Below are 5,360 nucleotides of genomic sequence, written 5' to 3'. Positions count from 1 at the left end.
TCGGAGATGTGAGAAAATACAGGGATTTTGATTGGAATTAGAATTCAGGCAAGAGCTAGAAGTTACACATATTTGCTTGATTGAAGAAAGGGACACAATGTTTTGATAGTTAGAAATTAAAGTGGGGCTCCGCTAATAGAAGAACATTTTCTCTTCTAAAAAGCTTTTGTATTTAACCAGTAATAAGTGAACTAATCAGTAAAAAAAAAAGGTAGTTTTGAGGGGGATGTGTCTGGTGTGCTGAGCTACGGAATGACTCCGTCAGTAACCACATCCTTCTGGGGTGTCTGTTGTGCACAGAGGACTGCGTGTCCTGTATGTGCCGATGAGGGGAACTCAGCAGTCAGCAGCACTCAGCAGAATGTGCGTAAACCACATCCCAGGTCCTGCGCTAGGTGCTCCATTTCTCCGTCAGTCTTCTGAGTTTCAAAGCAACATAGACAAATGCCTGTGAAAATCGTTCCTTCAATATTGTTCATAGACTCTCAACTTGGCACGGCCAAGACTGAACGAACCTTCTCTCTGTCTGTTAAATGGCATCTTTTCACAGCCAGGCCTGGCTCATGTTTGTTGCCATTCATCTCTCTCCATACAATCACACATCCTTGAGTTTAGCTGATTTTCCCTTTAAAGAACAGCAGAAGCCGTCTCCTCCCCAGCCTGCTGCTGCCACCCTTGATCAGGGTTTTGTGTCTTCTTACCTGTGCCCTTGTAGTGGCTATGTGGCTTGTGTATTTCTGGAAGCTCTTCTCTTGTCAGTGGTGCCTGCTAGAGTGATCAACCATTCCACTTTGACCGAGACTGAGAGGTCTCCTGGGCTGTAGGACTTTCCTCTTTAACATAGGACAGTCCCAGGCAAATGAGGACAGTTGATCACCCTACCTGTAACTACATTTCAAGTCAAAGTCTGACGCAGGTGGATCTGACTGACTGAACAGAGATCATAGGTCGGCATATATTATTAGCAAAGGAGGCTACCAAGGGTCTGGCATTTTTCAGCTTTTCTAGTGGAAGGTGAGCTTGGATTTGTAAGATCTAGGAGTCCCCAACTGCAGAAAGAGAATTCAGGGTCTGGGTTACAAAAGTGAATGACAAACATACTGATCCGTTCTTCTCTATCCCGTTTTCTTCATTCTAATGTCCTGTGTGTTCTTGCAGAAAGTAAAGCTCACTTTCCACCAAGTCCCCTCTTTTACATTTGGAAACGCACTCTTGCTCCCCACAAAAGATGAGGCCCAGGTTTCTCGGTGTGGCCCCTGGCCCTTCCTGATCCGACTCTAGGCCTCCACCCCCTGGCTCTACCTCCCGCATCTCCCCTCGCAGCTTCAGGGACATCCTTGCAGTTCACAAATCATGCTGTGTGTTTCCACTCCTCCTGGATTTGGAATAAGCTCTGCCCTTTGCCAGGATGGCCCTCTGTTCCCAGGGCAGTGACACCTTTTCAATCACTCCATTCCACAGCCACCTGGGCAGATTTCATTTCTCTTCTTCCTCTGCATGTTGACAACATTCTCTGTGGTGTATTGCTATGTTCAATTTACATGTCTCTCTTTCCTTTTAAATTAGCAGTGCTTCACGTCCTGGACAAAGAGAAACATGTTTTCTATGAGAGATGGAAAGTGTGACAGCAAGTACACTTGAAAAAATTTTCTTTACTTAAATCTCAATGAATTCCTTAAATAGATGTGATAAGATCTTGAAAGTGAAAGTGAAGTCGCTCAGTCATGTCCGACTCTTTGCCACCCCATGGACTGTAGCCTACCAGGCTCCTCTGTCCATGGGATTCTTCAGGCAAGAGTACTGGAGTGGGTTGCCATTTTCTTCTCCAGGGGATTTTCCTGACCCAGGGATTGAACCTGGGTCTCCCGCATTCCAGGCAGATGCTTTAACCTCTGAGCCACCAGGGAAGCCCAAAAGATCATATGAAGTCCTTCGAGCCAGTTGTCCCCTAAATATTAATTTCCCCACTATTCCTGAACTAATAGAACCTCCCAAGTTTAATGGGCACTTAGCTACATACTGTCTACCTGCTTTTTGCTCTTCATGCTGGTGGGACTGTGAACGTGATGGCAGGAATTGGAGTGGCCTTCTTTGACTTTGAGGCAGAAGCTGATGTTGAGAATGGCAGATTAAGAAGAAAGGAGCATGGATTCCCAATACCTATAGCCAATAGGTCACTTCTGGATTGTTTGTGCTTAGACTATTATGAGAGAAAAACATTTATCTTATTTAAATCACTGTTACTTTGATTTTTTTTTCTTTGCACAGTCAAAACTGTAACAATATGAGAAAAAAAGGTGTCACAGGTGAAAAAGGTCTTTTATTTCTGACTTAGATCAAAGTCTGATGGGAGGATGGGTGTGAGAGAACTGAGCAGACACACAAAAGTGTAACCCTTCTATTGTTGTCTGTGTGGAAGCGTGGGCTGCTTTTTGTTACAAACATGTCTCTGGATCAACATTTTCCAGCATAATTTCTTCAAATCAAAGGTATCAATCACATAACAGGATAGACAGAAGGAATGAAGAGAGAAGAGACTTGCTCTTGTTCTTTCTCTGCTAACTATTTAGGTGTGACTATGGATAATCAGTGATCATTAACAGGCCAGGAAGATCTATTACTAAGACGCACATCAGGCTTCTTGCAGAAATGCCACAGAGCAAGACGGGATCTCTGACTTCAGTGAGATAAACAGATGAGACATACAAACAGAGGACAAAAGTGGGTAAGTGGGTAGCCAGACAAATGATAGAGTACTGCTTACCCAAAGTTACTTTTTAAAATCAAATAATGTAATATTTAGAAGAGGGAGAGACAATAGACAAAAGTAAGCTTTGGGGTGACAATTGGGGATTATCACCCAGTCACGTGTTGACTCTCTGACCATGAGTAAATTATTTTATTTATTGGAGCTCGCTCTCCACTTAGAGTGAATGAAAAATGCCCACTCCTTGTGATTGTTATGAGCATGAGAAAACAGCATACAGGTTCTTACTGAAATGGTTGTTTTTTTATAGGTATTTCTTAATCTGCAGTGAAGTTAGTGCTTAGGGTGAGTTGACCTCTACTTCTATTTTTTCCATGTGAGTACCCTATTATCTTTGCACCATTTATTAAAACAAAAAGTCCTTTGGTCTCCAGCACCATCTCTGTCACATATCAAGTGTCCTGAGTCTGCTTCTAGCCTTTCTTTTCTCTTCCATTGGTCTGTTGGTTTATCCTTGAACCAATTGCTTTTTAAATGTGCTTTATACGATATCTTTACAACTGGTATGGCACTTCTGCTGTCTCATTCTTCCTCATAATTGTCTTGGCTATTTATACACTTCACCTACATTTCAGAATCAAGATCCGTAAGAGACACTGTCAAGATTTTGATCAGAATTATGTTAATTGTAAAAATGACTTTAGAGAGTATTGAAACTTTAAGGACCTAAAAGATGGGTAAGATATGATAGGCAGAGGGTAATGAGGGGTAAGGAGGGAGTCAGAGCAGAAGGAATGGCAGGAGGCAGGAAAGCCCAGGGTGTATTTTTGGTCCATGGCGTGGTCTACCTTGACTGGTGAGTGATGGATACTAGAAGGGAAGTATGCAGAAGCCTGAAGGACTTTAGCTGTCAAATGTAATGTGAATGCACAGAGAGAAGCCTGTGCCAACCCCAGAGCCAGAGAGTCCTGTGACAGCTACCTGTTGAAAATCAACTTCCTGTCCAACTTTGTGAAGTGACAATGCAATGAAGGTTTGTGTGAAAAAAGAGAGACAGAGGGAGTTTAGGCAGATGTTAATCAGGTACTAAGCCATGAAAGCCGAAACTCCAGTACTTTGGCCACCTCATGCGAAGAATTGACTCATTGGAAAAGACTGTGATGCTGGGAGGGATTGGGGGCAGGAGGAGAAGGGGACGACAGAGGATGAGATGGCTGGATGGCATCACTGACTCGATGGACGTGAGTCTGAGTGAACTCCGGGAGTTGGTGATGGACAGGGAGGCCTGGCATGCTGCGATTCATGGGGTCGCAAAGAGCTGGACACGACTGAGAGGCTGAACTGAACTGAACTGAACTGAAGCCATGAAAGTGTTGCTCTCAAATGGGTGTCCTTTTATGCAACATTATTTTACCTGTGGCTACTAAATCCACCTGTAAACACTCTGTGGGTTTATGAGCTCAGAAATATACATTCTCTTATGATTTACCCACATGTACAATTAACTTGACCAGGCTCCTCCAGAGGCACTTATTAACATCCCCAAATGGAATCTATTCACCCTGCTCAAACCTGCTGGGGTATACCAGTTGACTGCACATTCAGTTTCCCTGTTGCTTTGCACATTCAGTTTCCCTGTTGCTTTACTGCTGTGATTTCCAGAGCCCAGAAAGCCACTTAGTCTTGCTATTGTCACGCAGTTCCCATGCTGGTTGAATCCCCAGCAAGGCTATTTTAAAAGTCAGATGGGTGTTAGAATGTACAACCCAGTGTTTGCTGAAGCACAACATTTGTGAGCTACGTGGAAGTTAGGGTTGGTTGTCCATGTAGTCCAGCCCTCTTGTGCAGGAGGTAAGGAAGCAGGCTCAGAGAGGTGAATTGACTGCCTCTCAGTGAAACAGAACATTTGGGACAGAACTGGGGCTGGAACTAAAATCTCCTGACTTCTGGTTTGCTTCCTCATCCATGACATTTGCCTTCTTAAAAAGTATTTGTCATCCTACTGATTATTCTCCTTGCTCTCTTTCAAATAGACTGCTTGTTCTTTGTTTCCTAGTTCACTTTCAAAGCTCTGATGGGTTTAATGTGTCCCTTGGGTTGGAGTTGTAAGTATATAACTCATCTTGCCCACTATGCACAGCTTGAGAGTGAAAACAGGGTCACCAAGCAACAGCATTGCTCTCGCTCCTCAAGACCCACTCGGATGTCTCTCAGATTGTTCTTGGAGCCCACCGGGAATGGTCCGCCGTGGGCTCCTCGGATGAAACCCTTCACTACACCATGACTCCTGCCATTTTCCTCCTCTCTGTGTTGTGATGATACCACAAGTGATGACCAGGCCACCAAGGCTGATGCCTTCCCCAAACACGATGGTTGCTCTGAAGGTGTCTATCAGAGCTGATGTTGCTTCTGCCTGGGCCAAAGGCAATGGTACCACCTGATGTCAATGTGGTCCACCAGTACCAGCCCATCTCTCTTCTCCCATACCCACTCAGGATCTCAGCATGAATTTCTGAGTGGGTATGGAAGAAACCTGAGTGTCACAGATAATGCTTTACATAGAACTGTGCTTCCCCTTGACCTTGGATCATTTTCACCAACCTGAACTTGTGTGCTGAGGTTTCTGTTAAGAACTTTTCTAGGTAGACTCTTG

At 44.2% G+C, this 5,360-nt stretch overlaps 1 non-coding gene across 1 annotated transcript; it reads right to left on the bottom strand.

Moving 5' to 3' along the window:
- Positions 1-1,834: 1,834 nt before the first annotated feature.
- TRNAS-GGA (transfer RNA serine (anticodon GGA)) lies at positions 1,835-1,907 on the bottom strand. The gene has a single exon. It is a non-coding gene; the product is annotated as a tRNA-Ser (tRNA).
- Positions 1,908-5,360: the final 3,453 nt, after the last annotated feature.

Source organism: Budorcas taxicolor, chromosome 12 (assembly GCF_023091745.1).
Source record: "Budorcas taxicolor isolate Tak-1 chromosome 12, Takin1.1, whole genome shotgun sequence".
Lineage (NCBI taxonomy): Eukaryota > Metazoa > Chordata > Mammalia > Artiodactyla > Bovidae > Budorcas > Budorcas taxicolor.
This window is presented reverse-complemented; position numbering and strand designations above follow the sequence as displayed.